The sequence below is a fragment of the Leptonychotes weddellii genome, chromosome 14 (genome assembly GCF_054177405.1).
Source record: "Leptonychotes weddellii isolate Sample4059 chromosome 14, ASM5417740v2, whole genome shotgun sequence".
Taxonomy (NCBI): Eukaryota; Metazoa; Chordata; class Mammalia; order Carnivora; family Phocidae; genus Leptonychotes; species Leptonychotes weddellii.
In genome coordinates, this window is record NC_138382.1 from 45625732 (window position 1) to 45649050 (window position 23319).

General features: G+C 37.4%; 1 pseudogene; it reads left to right on the plus strand.

The window, feature by feature from the left end:
* Positions 1-647: 647 nt before the first annotated feature.
* On the plus strand, positions 648-7276 carry LOC102746918 (T-complex protein 1 subunit gamma pseudogene; annotated as a pseudogene).
* Positions 7277-23319: the final 16043 nt, after the last annotated feature.

The following is a 23319-nucleotide window of genomic DNA, read 5'->3' on the forward strand; positions in this document are numbered from 1 at the left end:
GCTTCTCTCAGCGCATTTCTTTGTCTTACATTTTCTTCTTCTAATATGTGTATGAGAGGGTTAGGCCTTTAAAAGTCTCTTATTTCTTCCTAAGTTGACTTGCTTAGAAGACAGTTTCACTTAATAATGAAGGGAAAAGGAAAGCAAGGATGCAAATATATATAAACACCACCCAAACAGGATATGGTTCTATAGGGAAAAAAAGCTAAGGTAGACTGTGGTGTATTCTATACTCTCTTACCAAGACTGAAAAATAACTTAAATGTTTTTTTCTAGCTTGGCTTGTGGATTTGTTATAGGGGATTTTTTTTATTATTATTCTGGTAGTGAAATGATTTTGTAAGCCCTCATTTTGAAGGTCCAAAAATAAGGGATACTTGTATTTAGTAGACTTATGGACAGAAATCATTGAATTCTACCCTTAGAATTATTATATAACTATTTATAGTCCTGTTTGATACGCTAGACTCCTTATCAAGGGAATTCATCCTGTTCATTTTTACTCTCTTCCTCTTCACCCCACAAGAGAAATAATTGTAGACGTATATCTGAACGTCACATTAACTAAACCACAACTGAAGAAGGAAAATAAGTTTAACTTCTAAGGGTGAATACAAAGTAATTTAAAAATAACATTTTTTCCACACATGTATTTAACTCCTCAATTGTCTACAAATATCAGGCTGAGAAAAATTAGGAATTCACACATTCAGTCAAAGTTACCAAAGTGTCTGAGGTGCGTCGCTAGAGCCCATGGGGCCCAGGTAGTCGGCTGGCCAGAGCTGAGAGGAGATGCTGAGACAGGAGCAGGCATGTTGGAAATGAAGAGAAGTGAAGAGGAGTACTTTACATGCATCACTGGGTGCGAAGACCCCAAGGCCCACACCACGCTCCTCCGCAGGGCCAGCAACGAGAGTCTCTCGGAAGTGGAATGCAGCCTCCAGAATGCCAAACAAGTGTGCCACAATGTCCACCTGGACCCCCCGCCCATTTCCGGGGTGGAGCCTCTGAAATGGCCGTGGCCCAGGCCTTGACAGAAAAATCCAAGGCCATGACCGGTATGGAAGAATGGCCAGACAGGGCTGTTGCCCAGGCCTCAGAGGTCATCCCTCGTACCCTGATCCACAACTGTGGGGTCAGCACCTTCTGACTACTTCCCTGCCTTCTGGCCAAGCACACGCAGGACAATGGTGAGATGGACACCCTGGGGGACAGGAAAGCCTTGGGCATCTGGGAGCCACGGCTGTGAAGCTGCAAACATACCAGACAGCAATGGAGACAGCAGTTCTGCTATTGCGGACTGATGACATCATCTCAGGCCACAAAAAAGAGGGTGATGACCAGAGCCCGCGAGGCGGGGCACCGATGCTGGCCAGGAGTGGGTGGTGGGCAAGGCAACCTCAACACAGAGCCAGCAGAGGGTCCCTCTTCCCCGAGCCGGATGGCCAGGGACACAGGGGATGTCTTTGTTTGGAAGGGATCAGGGTGAGGGGCAGCCCCAGCCCCTTTCTGTCCCAGCTCAGTCTGCAAAGAGTGCAGACGTGTAATTCTTCTCTATTGTAAGCTTTCCATTTAGTTTGCTTCCGATGATTATATCTAAGTCATTTGAAAAAAATGTTAATATCAACTGTTAGCAAAGCGGAGACAGAATATAGGACTAAGTGAACTAAGTGAGGAGGGTCCGAAGAAGCAAGTACTATCGCTTATGTGGCACGATCCAGATAACAGTGGAACTGGAGAACAGGAGGGCTCAGATCCTTGAATACCTCAGGTCAGCTGGGAGACAGAAGAATAGTCCATCAGGGTTTTCCTTTCTTTCTTTTTTTTTTTTTTAATAAGCCATAGAAAAAAAGTCCCTTGGAAACTGTTACGATTCTCTGCTCACTACAATCTTCTCATCTCAGAGCCCTCACTCCAGGAATGCCCCACACATCTCCCAGGGAGCTGCCACCTCGTGGGTTTCTTGTTAGGAGTACACGAGATAGTCAAGAACACACCCCTTCCTCAATTCCTGGCACTCACTGCTAGAATTAGGAATCCCTTAATCCAAAAACTGTTATTTAACCTGGCAGCAAGAAAACTGAATTCTATCCCAAAGAAGGTAAACAGAAGGCACAATTGGGATCTTATCTGGCTTTATAATTCTTCCCTGTGAAATGAAATCAAAGGTTGGAAGCTCTTTACTCCTTTCTGTCTAAAACTAGGTTTGCAGGTCAAGGGTACAGAATGAGCCGAAACACTAAACAATCGGTCTTTAATTTTTAGCATGGAGGGAGCAATGCCACTTTGGGAATCACGATCATATGAACCAAGAAAGATTCCCATTGTTCAGAACCTATATAACAGTAATTATCCTACTAACCCACCTCCCCACCACCACCACTTTCTCCTTCCCTAAGGAACTGATTCATTCAGGTAAGCAGGTGTAGATCCTTCAGATTCAGGGAAAATATGTCCTTTTGCTGGTACTTGTAAAGTAATCATGATTAGTCTAAGCCAACCATGAGAACTGCAGTCCCCTTTTCTGTGTATTTTCCCCCACCTCTCTTAATAGTATGCATATATGAAACAGGTTCCAGATAAAATGACATAAGGAGGGGTTCTGCAGGGGAAATCTGGGGAGGGATTATCTCTACAGATAAATACGTACAACTTTCATAAAGGAAAGACATTTTTCCTAGATCTTTTTAGCCTAAAATGAGGGATGAAAATGTGATGCCTGGAGCTGTGACAACTATATTGCCACCATGAGGCAATAAAGCACAAAAATGAAAAATCAACCCACTCGGAGCACTGTGAAGCAGAAGTATGGAAATCCTGCATCCTTGACGTCATTGAACCTCTGAAATAAATCAGGACGTACCTACCTCTAGTCTTCTTTTACTGTATTAAATATCCTTACAACTGAAGCCCTTCAGTGCATTTATAGTTATTTGCAGCCAAATCAATCCCTACATATTCAACTTCAAGCAGAGGGCTGGAGGAAGTGGAGAGAATAGTCAGATATTTGGACACTGCGTTTGATAAAGCTGTATGAAATCTTTTCTCTCACTGCATATTTAAATTTGTTCTACTTCATTTCAAATATGATAAACTGTGTGCTTAGCCAAAGACTGGCCACTCCCAGAATAAATGGGGAGGTTTTAGATTTAAACCCGCTACAAATGTTTCTGCTCTTCACAGACATAGTTGCATTAACACAAGGATCTGACCCTGACTAGCATGAATGGAGATTTTAATCTCAGGTCCTGAATCTAGGTCCCTGTTCTGCTGTATGAAGTCAGTGCACAAGAGACTGGTAATCTTAGTGTCGAGATCTTCATAAACCCATGGGGTTTGGGGTTAATTTTTTAGACTGTCATTTTGTTTGTTCCAAACCCCACCTTGGTCTTACTTTTCAACTCTTCCATCTAAAAGGCAATTCACTAGAATAGTATTGGCTACTAAGGTAGATTAGACTTATTTTTTAAATAAGTATTTATTTTCAGTTAGCCAAATAATGAGTTAGTCTTTCACACAGTTAAAAAGTCAAGTAATACAGGGGCGCCTGGGTGGCTCAGTTGTTAAGCGTCTGCCTTCCACTCAGGTCATGGTCTCAGGGTCCTGGGATCGAGCCCCACATCGGGCTCCCTGCTCCGCGGGAAGCCTGCTTCTCCCTCTCCCACTCCCCCTGCTTGTGTTCCCGCTCTCGCTGTGTCTATCTCTAACAAATAAATAAAATCTTTTAAAAAATAAAAAATAAGAAAAAAGTCAAGAAATACAAATAAAGTCAAGTGTTTGTTGGTGTTCTCACCAGAGGTGACCTCTATTGTATGTTTGTGATTCTTCCAGATCCCTTCTATTGATTTGTTTACAAAAGCTTTACCTAAAGATATAAATTACATATTTACATATATGTTAAATAGTTATTTGTATATATAGAACATATAGTTTTGTGTTTTCTATTTACATAAAGGATTTATACTATACGCACCATTCCTTTTTCACCATATATGTCTCTTTGATTATTGCATAGAATTTTATAGTGTGCATGTACTATAGTTTAACACCTATTATTAGATATATAGGGGGTTTCTGAAACTTTGCTTTATAAACAATATTGCAATAACATCCTTCTATATGCATCAAATATAACTGAATCTAAGGAGAGATATGGGAAAGTAGAATGCTTAAGTGTACACAGTTTAAATTTTAATAGTGTTTGCCTAAATGATAGTCAAAATTTTATTTCCACATGGAAAATTCACAAAAGTACCTATTATTCAGTCACTTGATATTATCAGATCTTCAAACTTCTGATAATCTGATATATGAAAGTAGGCATCTGAGAGTTATTTTAATTCAGTTTTCAGGATGTACACAAGGTTAAGCATCTCTTCATATGTTTAAAGGCCGTTTGCATTTCCTCTTCAGAGAATAACCTGATATATGTCTATTTTTCTATTGAGCTTTTAAATCTTTTATTTTTAGGAGCTTTTTATGAACTCTGAATATTAACCTTTATCTTTAATAAACAATTGTTTTTATCCAAAATACTTTATCCAAATAGTCATTTTTATGGTGACTTTTTGTCATAAAGAATATAATTGGTAGAGTCAATTTTTCAGTGTCTTTATTATCTTTGCTTTTGGTTTAATTTATGTATGCTCCCCATAACCCATATATATATGTGTGTATGTGTATATATATATACACACATATATACAAATATATAAATATTTATATAACCATATATATTACATATTTTATTATGTTTATATAATATACGTATCATATTAATAGAGACACAATTGTATTTCTGGAATAATTCCCATGCATTTGGAGAATAAATGCCAATAGATTCATATCTCCCCCACCACACACAAAAAAACAAACTTCAGCTAGACTGAAAACCTGAAGGTAATATACACGTTACGGCGAGACTGTAGCTAAGCGGCACTTGTCACGTACCGCCAGCGCGGTGCTAACATGGCTAGGTTTACAGCAGTACCTCACCTGAAATTCTAGGAAATCTACATTGAAATCTCGAATACAATCACATGGGACTCTGTTTACATGCAACTCTATATGGATACTTGAGGCCTACTGTATTTTAGCCTTACCGAAAAAACACGACTACAAGCACAATCCTTTATGGCCATAATTCTGTGAACATAAGCTAGCTTTCACAGAGGAGAGGTTACATATTCCACTGAGAAAAATGAATTCTGTAATGAAACCATTTTGTTGAAAGAAATTTCTAGAGTTGGGAAGGAGAACAGTAATTGAATTTTTTTTTCAAGTGAAAGAGAAAAAGCTGGTTTCCTGCCATGTTAGAGGACTGTAAGTTCTGTACAGTGCGATTTATTTAATTACTGGTACCAGCTTCCCAGAATGTGGCCAATAGAGAATGGATGTGCTGCTGGAACATGGAAACTAGAACAGGTTAAAAATGTTGTGACAGTTTTTTTTTTAATGGCTTCATATCCTGTAAAAGGCATTAATTTTCAAGAGAATGATTTTGGTTTGCCTTTTATGTACCATTATATCTAATTTGTTTTATGCTCCAGCAGTGAAAATCATTTTCCTCCCTTCAATTTACATGGCAAACACAAATGAATATTCAAGTAAAAAAAAAAAAAAACTGGTTTAATTTGGCCATTCTCTGCTTCACCATAAAAGTATGTACTTTGTCCTGAACTAAGTGGGTAGAAATAACAACTGGTCTTTAAATCACTGCAATTCACTTGGCTCCAAAAAAAAAATGATTCTTGAAAATAAGTAATCATTCTCATTTCAGGAAGGTAAAAAGGTCATTGTACCTAGGAAAACCAAAGCAACTGTAATATTTAAAAACTGATGGCTTGATATGGCCTGGCTTTCTCATGAGGAAAATGCAGGAAATCTGGATGGATAGGAAAACTTCCCCGGGTATGCCTAATAAAACTAAGTCTAGATCTGAAATATTCTTGTTCAGATATTAAAACACTTGTGTTTATTCATTTTTGTAAGTAAGCAAGGTCAGTCCCATTATGGTAAGAGCTGAAGGAACCTGGGGAGACAGACGTGTGAAGAGTTTTTTATTTATGCCAGAAGTTTCCTTTCCTACCTAATGAGTGCATCAAACTTTGGTTAAAACCTAAAGTTAATACCTTCATTACCTAGATCAATTATAAATGTTCAGAAGCCAATTTTCATAGCACTAACAGTCTAGGGAACTCATGCCCTTCTTTCGAGAGTGCAACAAAGAACCTAAGCCAAGATAACAGGATCCACACCCTGAAAATCCAGAGAAATGACACATTGCTCTGAAGCCATAGGGTTCATTCTAGGAGGCATGAGAGGTCCATATGATGTAACGTGATGGACTCAACATGATGTTATCTACTTTATTAAGTGGAAGTTTCTGGGAGAGGGAGGATGAGCCCTGTGAATGAAAAATACAAAATACATAATTTGAAATTGAATCCATCCCTAGGTTGCCCTGGAGAACAGACTTGTTAGGGCCAAGACACCAGGTCCTGCCCTTGACATTATTTTGTTTCTCAAATAAGCCAGTTCACCATCCTTGATTCATATTCTTTTGTGTATACTCTGTGGTAGTGGCTTTCAAATATGATTCCCAGACAAGTATTGGACCTAGGCAAAACTTCCACTATTTCTTGGGAAGTAAGGAAAAGACAAAAAGTTACAATTATTCTGGGGTGCCTGGCTAGCTCAGTCAGTTGAGCATCCGACTGTTGATTTCAGCTCAGGTTATGATCTCAGGGTCGTGAGATTGAGCCCCATGCTGGGCTCAACGCTGGGTGTGGAGCCTGCTTAGGAGTCTCCTTCTCATTCTGCCCCTCCCCTGCTCACTCGCTCTCCCTCTCTCTCTCTCTAAAAAAAAAAGTAAGAAAAAAGTTACAATTATTCTAATAACAAAAAAAGTCCTCTTACTCTGAGAGATTTATTTATTAAATTATGGTGATACACATAATGGTGGTATATAAGCCCCTAGTTCTTATTCAGGAAAGGTAACTGCAATTAAGATTTTTTTCCTATGAAACATAAATAACTGGGAAATACTAGTCTATGGTGAGTAAAGATTAGACAAGTAATTTTGGGAGGGTGAAGCAGGATTGGTAGATGTTGATGCTAAAAAAAAGTTGCTATTTTTTTGCTTTTTGTAGTTGAGGAAACAGATCCATCTGTTGTATCAATTCAGGTGAGAAAACCCTTTAGGCAAAAAGAAAATGATAATAAACGGAGTTCTAATCTAATCAGAAGAATGAAGAGCACTGGAAGTGTTAATTAATTGGTCAAATATAAAGTTGTTTGTTTCTGGGCAATAGAACAGATCTCATTTACTTTTTAAAAATTCAAATCAGGGGTGCCTGGGTGGCTCAATCAGTTAAGCATCAGCCTTCCGCTCAGGTCATGATCCCAGGGTCCTAGGACTGAGCCCCAAGTCGGGCTCCCTGCTCAGCGGGGAGTATGCCTTTTCCTCTCCATCTGCCACTCCCCCAGCTCATGTTCTCTCTCTCAAATGAATAAAATCTTAAAAAAAAAATTCAAATCGAAAGATATTAACAGTGGTGCCTCGGTGGCTCAGTTGGTTAAGTGTCTGACTCTTGATCTCAGTTCAGGTCTTGATCTTTTGGTTGTGAGTTCAAGCCCCACGTTGGGCTCCATGCTGGGCATGGAACCTACTTAAAAAAACAAAAACAAAAACAAAACCTCTTAACAGAACGAGTAGACAAGCCAGAGCAAGTTAATGACAGAGCCTGGAATAAAGGCACACTGTGTAACTCTCTGGGAAATTTTCTTTTCATGACCCAGACTAATTCTAGAAAAATATAAGCCCTTCAATGTTTTCCCAAAACTCTAGAGTTACCTGTTATCTCAAATACTACATGGTCAATAGTAATATCTATGTTAGACTTTTCCCTTAATGGAGTTTCATGTTTTATTTGAGAGAAAGAGAAAGAGAGAGGGTGTGAGAGATCACATTTGAGTGGGGGGAGGGGCAGAGCAAGAGAGAGAATCTCAGGTAGACTCCATGCTGAGCACAGAGCCTGACATGGGGCTCAGTCTCACGACCCAGAGATCATGACCTAAGCCAAAATCAAGAGTCGGATGTTCAACTGCGTGAGCCACCCAGGTGCCCCAAGTTTCACATATTTCTAAATAAATTCATATTTTCTTCTATGAAAATATAGCATGATAAAACCCAGCAATTTTGTACTCTGTACTGCTTCTGTTCTAGTCTTTCCTATATGCACCATTTATTTTTTAAATGGAAATACTTAGACTGAATATGCAACATTCCATTATCTAAATATTCTTTCCTTCTTTGATTTCCATGAGCATAGATCCCCCATTCATTATATGAGGCACTGAGCTGGATGCTTAAACAGGTCAACTTAACTTTCTCCTCATCTGTTTCTAAATTCAGCCCCATGACAGCCATTCACCAATGAAGAAAAGGAGTTTCAGAAATGCTAAGAAATTTGACATTGGTTCCTCAACTAGTACGTGACATAGATGTTTGAACTCAGGATTTCTGATTAATTTAATAAAACACCTAAAACAGGGGGAGGTACATGCAGTTCTTCAGTGAATATTAGGTCATTTCCTTTCTTCCCTACCTGCTCCTCCATAAAGTCATCCTGATTTAAGAAAATGCCAAATATAACATGTATCATAACTCATGATTCATAAAGCATCTTTATACATTAGATAAACAAGAGAAGACATATATAAAAAATGCAATAGTAAGTAGACTGATATAAACAATGAGTGTGGATAAGAAGCTGTGAGGTAGATACTGCCTCTATTTACATTTGTGGGACTGCTTTAAACCTGGTGTGTAGTGCATGTCCGTCCTGAAACAGCCAAGGAGAGGTGCTCGGGAACTGGTCAGCTCCTCTTCCCGAGCCCCGGAGGGATGCGAGCACCCCCTCTTGGATCACTTCCTAAAGAGGAGGCCACGAATGTGAAACCACCGTCTTCCTGCCACAGGATTGCAGGAGCCTCACCAATGTGAGGTTACAGGATAGTTAGCTGTAGGCCAAAGCTGACGTGGCTCTGTCCTGGTACTCAGGAAGCTCCGCGATCGAGGCTTGCTCCCACACACGACCCCAGCCAAGCTCTTCTTCTCTCAGCTTTTCCCGGGTGACCTCATGTGACCTCTGCCTCCCATCCTGCTCTCCATTCCGAACCACGTGCTGCACGCTGCTCAGACACAACCTGCCTTGTTCTCCCAGATAATCCCTTCTTGTGAGACATCATGGCCTATTGTCACTCTGATAAGAGCGGCCTAGGGACACTTTCTCAATACTGCCCAGGAAAGCACCTATTTTTATTCTCTAGTGAATCCTCTGAATGAGACAATCCTCTCTCTCTCTACATTTCAGTCATTCTCATTTTTTAAAAGTAGGCCTGGTTTTTTGTGTGTGTGTTTTTTTCCCTCAGCACGAAACTGTAAACTTCCCGTTGTCACACAGTACCTTCAGCCCCACATTGCTGATCAAAAGACTTCTTCCCCAGCATAGGGATTGTTTTTCAAGGATGGAAGAGAAGTGCATAAAACCGCTTCACCTTTTTCAGCCCATGCTAGTGAAAGCTATAAGAAATCAAACCCTTTATGAATGACTTCTCTTCTTTTGAATATAGTAAGATTTGTTTGAGACCTAGCAAGAAAATCAGCATATATGAATGTTTTATGTATTTGAAAAATAGAAATGTCAGAGCAGACCCACGTTGCATTGGGAAGAATGCAATGAAGGAGGGAATACTGTCTTACTTTGGGGGCTAGTAGGGTGTTGTTCAAATGCTGATCAGGAAAAAAACAAAAAGAAGGACTTTTCTCGTGCCTCTGAGAGACCCTGACACAAGAAATAGGACAAGAATATGAAGCTGTATTGTGAAGTCTAAAATTTCATGGGCTGCCTTGATGTGTTCAGCTTCACAGGGCTCTGAAGGCCTACCACGTGGTCCCCTGCTGTGGCCAGATACACTCCACACCTCAGGAGTTAGTCTCTCCGTAGGGCTAATCCCCTCTCCCGGCTGGACAGTTGCCATCTACCTGGTCATCAACCTAATGGCCTTAGCTGCCCTGACAGCCCACAGAATTATTCAGATAAGCCAACCACACCCTCCTGTGTAAACCGGGGAGCACTTCCCCTCCCTGTTCCTACCAAGCCTGCCTCGTGTGGCCCCTAGTGGTTCACTCAACTCTGGAGTGCATCCCCCATGTGTCCCTGCATAGCACACAGTCTCCTCCACTCCTAGGATGTCAGTACTGTGACCAGTGTTGAGTGGCCTGTGTTTGGCCACCTTCTACTATCAGACCACGTATCCCTCCCTCACCACCGGGGTGAATAGAAGACAATGAGAACAGGAGCCCACACTGGTAAGTCAGAAATAGACATTTTTAAGAGCAAATAGTTTCCAAGTAACTTTTTAGTTGAAAAAAATGATCCATTACAGTCACTGGGAAAGTAGCTAGGTAAAATGTGTACCTGAACATCAACAAATACCGTACAGGCATCAACATCATTACAGCATTTTGCAAGAACACATTAAACACATTAGAACAGTTATTCATTAGGATGCTAGGGGAATGAGAGGTGGGTGCGCAGATACCAGGGAATAAACAAATCACTAAAATCAACCAGAGAGGGGCCTTACATAGACTCTACACCGTAATGTGCCATGAATTGAGGACAGGATAGACACAGCCTCTGTATTCCAGGAACCCTTTGCCCAAAAAAGGCAGTAATTCATGCACATGGTGTGTGTGCACATTTAAAAAATGGCTATTTGTTTTCTGTCTTGGAAATCTACTTTTATGTATTAATCTTATGACCAGTTACTTTATTAACCTATTTTATGTTTCCTATTAGTGTTCAATGTCATTTGCAGGCTAGGTATGCATCCCTGATCATCTGCAAATAAAGATAATGATCTTGTTGCCTCCTTTCTCATATGTGTTTCTCCTATTTCTTTCTCTTCTCTAATTGAAATGGCTAGTACATCTGGAGCAATGTTAAATCATCAATGAATAGTGCTTCCTTTTTTTCCTGACTTTTATGAGGCTGCTTCTGGTGCTTAATGATTAAGGTTGCTGAATACTCTTTTATAAATATTCAGCATTATATTTAATTATGAAGCAATAGAAATATTCTTACAGTCATAGGAAAGGAGTATTTTATTAAGACATGTTCTTTGTCAACTGGGAATGGGAGTTGGATTTTTATCACATGTCATTTTTATACCTCTGGAATTAATTGTGTGGCTTTTCTGCCTTGGCTTCTTCTTAGAGTGACAGATTCTTTTATTTGTATTATTGTTTAGAAGATGCACAGTCTATTTTATAATATGAAATGCAAGCAATCTAAATCTGTAGCTGTTCTCAAATTAATGTGTTGAGGAGCATTACTACATGAACATGCAAATCTAATAGAAAGAGATGGCCAATAAACTTTGCATGTCCTTTGATGTGTGGCATTCCAGATTCTTTCATTTTGCCTCACAGAGAATGATTCTTTTGGGAAACCTGGCTCAGGCCCCAGCTACATCTCCTCCAGAATGTCTATCACTATTATGGCATGTTTGCTTGTGATACAGTTTTATTTCTGTGCAATCAACAGCATGGATTTCTGTTCCCCTAAGAGGAGCCGTTTCGATGCCTATATTTTGTCCTGATTATGAGCTGCATGATATATTCGTCTGTGTTTACATTGTAAATTTTCTACAATGCTTCCATGATTTATTCAGAATTTGATGTTGGGAGCAATTACTTTGATATAAAACCTGTAGGCTCGGTGAAGGCAGAGACAGCATCTGTTTTATCTCTAGGGTCTTCCTGGCACAGAGCTTGGTACATAAAAGATGCTCAATAAATATTTGATTATTTTTGTTTGAATTTGTTTTGAAACATTACAGAGGTTATATGGTTCTATCTTTAGAAAATACTAATTTTATAGGAGGCTGTCTTCGAAAGTGCTATTAGGAATGCCATAATCCTATCCTTCGTGCATTTTTCCAGCTTTAATGAGATATAATTGACACATCACATTGTACAAGTTTAAGATGTCCAGCATGTTAATTTGATACAGTTATATATTGTGAAATGATTACCACCCTGGTGTTAGCGAACACCTGCATCCTCATATAATTACCATTTCTTTTCTGTGGTGATAATATTGAAGACCTACTCTCTTAGCAACTTTCAAGTATGTAAGAGAGTACTGTTTACTCTAATCACCATGCTGTACATTACATCGCCAGAACTGATTTATTTGGTAACTGAAAGTCTGCAAGGGCTTTAAAGGTACTTCCCATGGTTTAATTAAGATTTTATTACTCTTTAAAGTATACAATGCATTTTCATATTTCACTTCAACTGATTTTCACCCAGATCCTTTGGGGTGAGTATCCTTAGTATTCTGTTTTAAATATGAAACAAAAATCACAGAGATCAGGGAATTTACACAAAAGCACTAATTTGGTAATCCCTAAAAAAATATACCCAGCAATTTTAAATACCAGATCACTGAATCTTCCACTGTATTTTTACAAAATATCCCTGTTCTTTTTATATTCATCTCTAAACATACTTATAAGAAAATAACACTTAAAATAAATACTAAAGTCAATTAGAAAGCCAAAATAACAGACAACAGGTCACACAACAACAGTGTTTGGCCTGAGGGCAACTTTATGGAGAATGAAAGTAGTTTATTATTGGTAGAAAAAAAGTGCATTTGAGATGCTTTCAAATAAGAAAAAAATAGTATTGAACAATTCCAATAAAAAAAAATTACCAGAAAAAAAAATCAGGTAATGCATTTATAAAAAGTCCCTCAGGGTGGAGACTACATTTTCATCCTTGCTTTTCTTATACCTAGAGCAATTAATATTTGGCATTTAGAACATGCTCAAAAATGTCCTACTGATTACTGAATAAATAATCATAATAATTTACTTCTAGGTTTATGTAAAACATTTTGAAAGTCACAGTAAAATTTCAAAATGTCTATATTAGGTTCAGGCTCTTTTCATTATTATTAAAAAATCACTGATAGCTTAGTTGTAGAGTTAACTTAAATATTATCCCCAAAATGCATCACTTAGAAGTCAACTTTTGTTTATTTTTGTGGTCTTAAGGAAGGATAAAGCACAATTTTTCATGTAGAGTTTGATATCTAACTCCTGTGTTTTTTATGACTTCTTTTTGGACATCCTGCTCTTGAGATTCCATCTGAGGAGTTAGATGATCTCCCTATGACTTTTTCTTTATTTTTTCTGATGTGACCTTTTCTGCCATGTATACCTCAGAAAGGAAGACATCAGTAGAAACCCAGACTCTGGAGCTCAACAAACCTCACTTTCGGTACAGAAATTAAAGGTAGGTATAGGTACAGCAAATAAAAGAAATTTGTGTCATTCTATTTAGAATTACATGATCCCAGAGTTGTAAGGAAATGTACACTCAGTTTATTCCAATCACTCATTGAAGGCATAAAGGCCCACTCTAACAGCCTTCCATTGAATGGTATGCTTGGTAATTTTTTTTTTTACTTCATGTGACGTTTTATTTTTTTAAAGATTTTTTATTTATTTGAGACAGAGAGAGAAGGCATGAGTTGGGGGGGAGGGGCAGAAGCAGAGGGAGAAGTAGACACTTCGATGAGCAAGGAGTCTAGATGCAGGGCTCAATCCCAGGACTCTGGGATCATGACCAGAGCTGAAGGCAGACGCTTAACTGCCTGAGCCACCCAGGTGCCCCTCATTTGATGTTTTAAATTGTAGTGGTAATTCTTGCTTATTTTACCCACTCAAATAATTCAAAATATAAAGTTTATAATCTGCATAAATTCACACCTTACAATAGCAATCCTTTGGAGCATCTATTATTAGTAGTTGGGCATATATCATTTCACATCTTTTTTTATGCTTATGGAAGCATCAATAGGCATACTCAGAATTACTTTCAAACATAAGTCATTCTGACCTTGCACGACTCTTTCAGAAACTTCCTAAAATTTTATGATACCTTAGAAACTGAGATCTATATTAATACCTAATTATTTTTAATAGACAAACTCCATTTTAAAAGAATTGTGCCCTTTGATTTTATTTATGCATAATCATGCTCAATATAAAGGAAACGTAGTTTAACTTATACCAAATACTAACACAATTTTTTAATTTTTTTTATTAACATGTAATGTATTATTTGTTTCAGGAATACAGGTCTGTGATTCATCAGTCTTACACAATTCACAGCACTCACCATAGTACTTACCCTCCCCAATGTCCATCACCCAACCACCCCATCCCTCCCACCCCCCTCCACTCCAGCAACCCTCAGTTTGTTTCCTGAGATTAAGAGTCTCTTATGGTTTGTCTCCCTCTCTGGTTTCATCTTGTTTCCTTTTTCCATCTCTTCCCCTATAATCCTCTGTCTTGTTTCTCAAATTCCTCAAATCAGTAAGATCATATGATACTTGTCTTTCTCTGATTGACTTATTTCACTTAGCATAATACTCTCTAGTTCCATCCACATCGTTGCAAATGGCAAGATTTCATTTTTTGATGGCTGCATAATATTCCATCTCATACACACACACACACACACACACACACACACACACATCTTCTTTATCCATTCATCTGTTGATGTTTCCATCCACAGAAGGATGGATACATAATTGCAGTGTATTTATATAATATGATACCATAAAGCAAATCAATGGATTTTAGCTAAATGTTCAACATGGATAAGTATCAGAAAGAAAATACTGAATAAAAAATCAAGTTATAAAGGATATGTGCAATATGCTACCATTTACATAAAGCTACTACCATGGGAAACAATGAGATTATTTGTTTATTCAGAGATAACTTCACAGGGTAACTTAAAAGCATTGAAATATTCTTAAGCACATGGAACACTAAATTTAGAGCCAGATTTCTTTGGAAGTGGAAGAAGAGAGAGTGGGAGTGAGAAATGTTCACATTTGATAGCCATGATTGGTTAAATGGGTGTTATGTTTATATGTATGTTGAAATTTTTCCTTAAAAACATCCAATGCAGCAAAACTGTCATCCATCCTTAAAAGGGATAATACCTGTTGCTTAAGATGCACAGCAAATGAAGTATTCAGTTTGTATTTAAGGATAATATTGTGCAATATCACTATATACTTAAAACTAAAATCATATTGAGCATAATTAGATGCCCAGAGTATGAGAGAAACACTAAAACCTGGAGTCCACTGGCAGGTTGGCAGATTTAGGTCTCTTATCTTAAACCCAGTCCAGGGCACATCTACATACTTATCATTAAATGGAAGAGTACTTTTCATTCTATTTGAAATATACGCATTCATTCATTCATTCATTCATGTTCTCTCTTGCTCGCTCTCTCTTATTCTTGCTCTGTTTTCACATACAGTCAGAAAATAGCTCGAATGATGAGCAGTGGGCTCATTTCTGTGTGCTCTGATTTACCAAGAGTAGTCCCAAATCCAATCCTTCATTTACTTAAACTTAGAAACCTCAGCAGAGGGTAGTTGAACGTCTATTTTTCATATTTTTTTTCCTTTCCTAATTATCTTGGATAATGTTGGATACAATATTCCAAAATCCAAAAGGACTGTGCAGGAGTTCTCAACTACTTGTGTTTCTGAGATTAATGAATACTGGGACTTTGGCTGGCAAAGGCAATGGAATTCACAGTTAACACTTTATACTTTATAGCCATTTACCATTGTTTAAATAGATTTATTGAGTACTCTACCGGCACTAGCTTACATACTCAGAAGCTCTTAGAAGTTTTCATTAAACCTATAATCTTTCTCAATCACTGGCCCAACATTTCATCATCACATTTGCCCATTCTGCTTTGACAGGCTTTGCCATATACACATATGTATGTGTGTGTATGTGTGTGTGTGTGTATATATATATATATAATATATGGTATATATGTGTATGTGTGTTACATTGAAGCAAAAGTAAAATCATTAAAATATAAAGTGTCTATTATAATAGCATGTCATAGTAGAAATAAAAGTTTTGAGAAAAGTTGATCTAACCCAAAGTTAACTATCTAATTGGACAGACAGCTACAATTCTATGTCAAAGCCTATTTTAACTCAGTATGTAATTGTTAATTCATAAGGGCTCTAAATCTTACTATTTTGCACAAGACACATCCTTCTTTAATTTATCTGGTCTTTAGATATTATAAGACATTTCCCCATTCTAAACCTAGTCCCAATAAAACTCCCACTTCCACCAAAACAAAATGAAATGACAAAGCCACTCTCGGATTTTATAGCCTCTCGGTTCCAAGAGTTTCCATTCATGCAACTCCAACCAGATTCTTTCCATTCTAAAATTTGTTACATTTCTGCATTAACTTCCTAATCTTAAACTCAGTTCTAGTGGTTAAGATTGTGGATTATGGAGTCCAAAAACCTGGATTTGAGAAGAGTTTCTGCATTTTCCCGTCTATGAAGTCACACCACATTCCCAATTTTCTTAACTAAAATATGGTGATAATAATGAAACCCACTTCAATGGACTGCCATGTGAATTAAATGAGAAATACTCTGATAGCTTTTAGAACTATATCATTTAGTAAATACTCAATGAATTTTAGGCATTACTAGGTCATACTAGGCTTCCCCATTATCATTGGAAAAAGCAGGTTTCTCTTGTAATCTGAAACAAAGCTGTATTTCTTGTCCAATCACTCTGGTTGCCAACATAAGAACACAGGTCTTGCATCCACTGTCTACCAAAACCATCTGCCTCTTTGCTTGACAGTTCTCATCTTTTGTCCATATGTCCAGATTATCCCTCCTTTACATCCCATAACTAGCCAACATCTCAACATATTCTCTTTCAATTAAAGTTCTACAAAAAATACACTCTTTGTCCTGTTTTCCTCACCAGAATGTAAAGTCCACAACAGCAAGAACAAGGTCTGTTGTATTCACCAGAATCTGGAAAATTCACAAATAACAACAGTAGGCCTTTGGTAAATACTAAATAAGCAAGAGACAAAATAGTGTTTAAGTTCAAAGAGGTTAAAGAACTCAGCTGCTTTATTCATTGCAAAACTGGAACAGAGAACAAATCTGAATTAAATAAGTAAAATTTGGAAACTATAAAATAATAATGTATATACATTTGAAATCCATAAAAGACAATCAATTAAGAAGGCAAAAGACACGGATACATCACAAAAGGTGTATGAATGGCAAATACACACATGAAAAGATGTTCAACATTCTTAGTCATCACGGAAAGGCAAATTAAATTTACAATGAGATACCACTACAGACCACTAGAATGGCTGGGGGGCGGGGCGGGGCGGAGACCAAGGGACCAAGGGTTTTAGGTTGTGAAGAAACTGCAACTCTTGTTCTGCCAGAAGAAATATAAAATGGTACAATGACTTCAGAAAGCATTTTGGCGTTTCCTTAAAAAGTTAAACATATACCTTTCGCATGACCTCACGCCATTTCTAGGTATTTATTCCTAAGAAATAAAAGCAGGTATTCACTCAAAAGCTTGTACATGAATATCAATACCCAGTTTATTTGTAAAACCCTGAAGTGAAAACAACCCAAATGTCCGTTAACAAACTACAGTATACCATAAAATGAAATACTACTCGCCAGTAAGAAGGAATGAACTAGGGGCACCTGGGTGGCTCAGTCGTTAAGCGTCTGCCTTCGGCTCAGGTCGTGGTCCCAGGACCCTGGGATCGAGCCCCACATCGGGCTCCCTGCTCTGCGGGGAAGCCTGCTTCTCCCTCTTCTACTCCCCCTGCTTGTGTTCCCTCTCTCGCTATGTCTCTCTGTCAAATAAATAAATAAAATCTTTAAAAAAAAAAAAAAAAAAAGAAGGAATGAACTAATGATACATTCAACATGATTCAATCCCAAAATCATTATGCTGAAAGAAGCCAGACAGAAAAGCGCATATACTCCATCTATATAAATTTGTAGGAAATTAAAATGAATCTGCAGTGACAGAAAGCAGAGTGGTGGTTGTCACTGGACACTGATGGGGGAAGGGATGGATTGCTAATGGGCACAAGGAAATTTGGGGGAGAGATGGAAATGTTTGCTATCTTTTTTGTGGTAACAGTTTCATGAGTATACATAGAAGTCAGAACTCATCAAATGGTACACTAAATATGTGCATTCCTGGGCCTCAATTATGCCTCCATAATCCACTTCAACCTTGTGTTCAATAACTATGACAAGATAAGAATGATAACATCTACCATTCAGTACATTAACTTTTGCTAGAAAAGTTCTATGCTCTTCCCAGGGCAAATTGTCTTCACATCCTGCTTCAGCCCATGTTTCCCCCCCAAAACAGTGCTTGAAATGAATAGCTTGAGTGTATGTGTTTTTGGAAGTGGTTGTAGGGAACAAGAATTGCAAGCAAGGGATGCATAAAATAGGTGAAGGGGATTAAGAGATACAAACTTCCAGTTATAAAATAAGTCATGGGGATGAAAAGTACAGGATGGGGAATACAGTCAATAACACCATAACGATGTTGTATGGTGGTAGATGGGAACTACTCTTATGGAGAGCACAGCTTAATGTATAGAATTGTCAAATCTCTGTGTTGTACACTTGAAATTAATATAACACTGTATGTCAACTGCACTTCAATTTAAGAGAGAGAGTTGCAAGGGATACTAGAAAAGTCAAACAGGAAAAAAGGGAAAGCCAATCCAAGGGTAGCTGCTATGACCTAATCTGTCTGGAGATCCCTAAGGGCCTCCAATTTGTCACCCTGAACTTTCTGGTATGCATATGTGCCACACCAGCTAGCCTGGCTTCCACAGGCCTCCCACAAGGTTACATAACTCACAACATACCTGAAGAAGCTGAATCAAGATTCCTATCAAGCTACACCTTGTTGCGTCAATGGCTAGAGGCAAAAAGATGAGCTGAGAGGTGAGACATGGCACAGAAGATGCCAGACACACATCCTTAGAAAATAAGTACCGTTAACACCTATTTTTAACAATGACTGAGTGGAAGAATGGAGCAATTTAACAATTTCTCAAAGGTTACATGTTTGCAAGTGGAGACCTTGATCCCAACACTTATATACAATCTTAATAAAGTTTATTCACTTCTTATCCAGTCCTTCCTGGAACTGCTTCCTCACTTGATTTCAATTCAATGTTCCTGTGAAAATATTTGTTATTTATAAAAATTTATAAAATAAAGATAATGCAGATAAGGCTAAAATCCTCCTTGACCACCACTTTCAGGGTTTACTTCCTTCCACAGAATTAGATACTATTACCAGATATGTATGCTACCAGATCTTTTTCAAAATATTTCCCTGTATTACTGTATGCATGTAAACAGATTTATACACACACATCAATTTATATAGATTAGTATTTAGTAGTATGTATATATTTACACATAAATGATATTGTACAATACTTTGAGAATCTCACCACATAAGCATGCACACGTTCTCTCATTGTTTTTAATTGCTGTGAGATATTCCATGATATGGCAATATCATATTTTGACTAGTCCCATTCACACAAATGGGCTTTTTTCAATTTTACTATTTTAAATTCCAGGGCCATACTGAGAAGTAAAAGAACTGTGTTCAAGGACACATTCCTCACTCAAATGGAACTGATACAATCAGATTATTTTTGGCCTATTATTGGCTCCCTAAATCTCTAAATGATAAGTAATGTAGTTATTTATTATTTAGGTCACATATCATGTCTTTATCTCATTTTAAAATACATTTTAGGGACTTTATATAGAGTTATGCGTCTCAGGAGACAATGGATAAAGCTAACATTCCTTCTTTTAAGACTAAATTTGATCTCTAAACAAGTTTGTTTTTATTACTAATGTTAACCTGCTTTGAAATAAGAAAAAATAGAAAGTCAGTCTAAGTAACAGTAATTCAACTAATGAATTGGAATGCCATCCTACTATTACCTAGGCAGTATCTATATTTAAGTAACCAAGCTTCATTTATGCTTGATGACTAACACTCACAGATGAACTGTCAGCTTCAAAATTTCAGATGTCTTCCAAACAGGCTGCAGTGGAGCAGAAATCACACTTTGAAAGCATTATCTAATTATGTATGGAAAGGAAAATATTAATTACAAGGAGAATTTGCTCAAATGCAGCGAATTTCAACCTAACTTTGTCTATAGGACAATACAAACATTTCTGATATTTGCTACTCGGTATACCAAGATAAATTAATGATCTTTAGGTTCTTTCACTTTTTACTTAATTGAGCTAATCTTCATTAAATATGTCTTAAAGGATAATTAGGAATGAATATAAACCAAGAAAATATAGAATCCAAGAATTCCTCAAGTTATTTTACCATTAAACAGATACAGAAATGCATTATTGTTTTTCACATTTCTTATAAAACCTTTTCTAAATAAAGGATATTTGAGATATACAGATAATGCAGATAAGGCTAAAATCCTCCTTGACCACCACTCTCAGGTTTTACTTCCTTCCACAGAATTAGATACTATTATCAGATACGTATGCTACCAGACCTCCTACCAGAGTAAAGGTTTTTACTTAACAAATTATATGGTATAGTCTTATTTCCCCTGATATAGTCAATTTTTAAAGTTTGTGACTGAGCACATTTCATTATTTTTGACACTGTGAAGCACAAAGACCAAACATATGTCCCCCTTTCAACAGCTGCAAAGAATCATATGTGCATATTATGACTATCACCTTCATTTTAATTTTCTACTTACATTCTTCTCTTATCTCGATTGCAAAATCTCTCACTATCATTATTTTAAATTCTTATCTCTAAAGAATTATATATCATTTTTTGGAATGTAGCTAGTACTATGTAACATAGTAGTTTCTATCGTCAACCACACTTCTTCATTTTTTCCTGCATCCATACCTTTGGTTGTGTGACTTTGGAGTTCCTCCCCTTAACTTTGGGTGCAGCCATGTGTAATTGCTTTGTCCAATTGATTGAGAGATATAAAGTGTTCAAGTTCAGAGCCCAGGCCTTAATAGATTTTATCCATTTTGACAGGCATTCTTGGGATTCTGTCATTGCTATTGGAAGAATATTCCTGGATAATATGATCCAAGGTGAATGGGAAACACATACAAAAGACTCAAAGAACTAGAGTATGAAAGAAAGCCTCTTTAGCTGTTGTAGCCCAAATAAGTGGAACCAGAGACATGTAACAGAGCCCAGCTGACACACCAACACCTAGCTAAATAAGATCCTTTTGTTATCTCCCATGGGAGTGAATAAATTGTTAAATGTCATTGACATTTTTTGTTTCCCTTTTTTTGAAAATGTTTTAGTTTCTTTGTTACACAGCATTATTGCAGCAATAGCTAACTGATGTTTGTACTGTGTGTGTGTGTGTGTTTTCTCCTAAATTTGCATGCTGTTGAATTCTGTTGTCCAGTTATGTCTCACCCAGCTCAAAAGGGCTGAAATACTAATAAACATTAAGCTATTAGTGAATGGATTTTACTTGTTACAGATGAGAAATCCAATGACCTTGTTTCAAGCCTTAGCTCCAGAGCCTATCATTCACAAGATGTTGTGACTTTAAGTGATAGTTTACCATGCTGAACTTCAGTTTTATCGTCCAAATGCAGTGGATACTTGAATATTTGGCCTCACGCGCAACCTCAGGATCCTCAATAGAGTCATAGGGTATAATCAATTAATGATATTTGCCATTACTACATGGTTGAAAGAAAAAAGTGGGTTATCTGCTAGGTATTTGCCTTCCCTCTAAATATCCCTCAACCATCACCTATTTACTTATTCAGTTTTATGGCTAACAACACATAACTCCCATACCCCATATTACTTAAATGAAAATTTCTATAAAAATCAAACATTATAAAGAACCAAGGTCAGTAACATTTATACAAGCACCTGATTTAGAACCCTAGTCTCATGGTACGGTCCATAAAGATCATTTCATCTATCACTCTTATTTAACAAGTGAGATACTGAGAATGCAAAGGTTAAGTAGTTATTCCATGGTGACAAATTTATCTAGTAGCAAAAATCAAATAGGAATCTCCTCCTTACCCCTAGTCCAACACTCTAACCAGGAGGCTTCTCTAAATCTCTTCTGGCCTAAAAGTCATTTCCATGATTTTACTAACTACTGCTTTGTGGAGCCTTGGTCTTAATTTATAGCCCTTTACAACAGAGTAATGGCTTTTAAAAAAGAAGGATTTTACACATCTGGGAAATAAACTCACAGTTAACCAATAAATCCATATTTTCTACATTACTGAATACGAAAAAGCAAAGACTAGAAAAAGTTAAAGTATCTTCCAATGTTTTAATTAAAAGTCTAAGTATCTGATCATCTTTTTTGTTTTAACTAAGCCTCTCATTAAAGATTATGTAAACCTTACTTCTAATGTAACTCTTGACGTGAGTTTCTAGAGAAAGAGGCTATAAAAGAATTCCGTATGAGCTTAAATTTATGATTCCTCCATGAGGAAGAAAATAGATTCTGAAGTGTGCTTTCAAAGGTGTGGGATAGGTGAGCCTCTTAGAATTACTCTAACTCCAAAATAATTACAAAGAAAAACAAATTGTACAGGTTTCTGAACTTGGTTAATTGAAGAATTGGGTGTATGTCTGCACTTGAGCCAATGCTGATTTAATGTGAGAAATAAATACATTGTTAAGGGGATGTGGAGATAAACCCCAGGGAAGGTTAAACAATGTTAACAGCCACTGTCTGGTGGCTTCACTGACTTCAAGATACAGAAAGATAATTTGAACAGAGAAGATACAGAATTATATGCGGCATCTGATTCAGGGAGGTAATGATGCATCCAAGAAGGGGGTCAGAACAAAACTGTAAGCCAGCTAATGCACTTAAGAAAATGTGTTTTCTGGTGTTAGACTTCCAAAAGTGTTTTGACTTGCCATCTAGAGTTTTCTGATTATATTTGTATCAGGCCACTGTTTTCTGATTAATTCTAACAATTTATATCCCTCCTTGCAAAATCTGCGCTTGGGCACAAGTGAGTGTATGCATGCGGGCAGAAGCATATGCCGCACAAATGGGTACCAATTTCTCCTTATCCTGCTACTTCTGCAATGCACCATTTCTACGGATATGATACTAACTGCATAGATCTGATGTTCAAAAAGTGCATTCTTTTGCTCCATGGCCACCATCTGGCACTACCACCAAAGCCAGCTATCCTATAGATTTATTCTTCATAGCCTAGGCATCTAGATTTGAAAGAAAGATTTACAATAATTTAG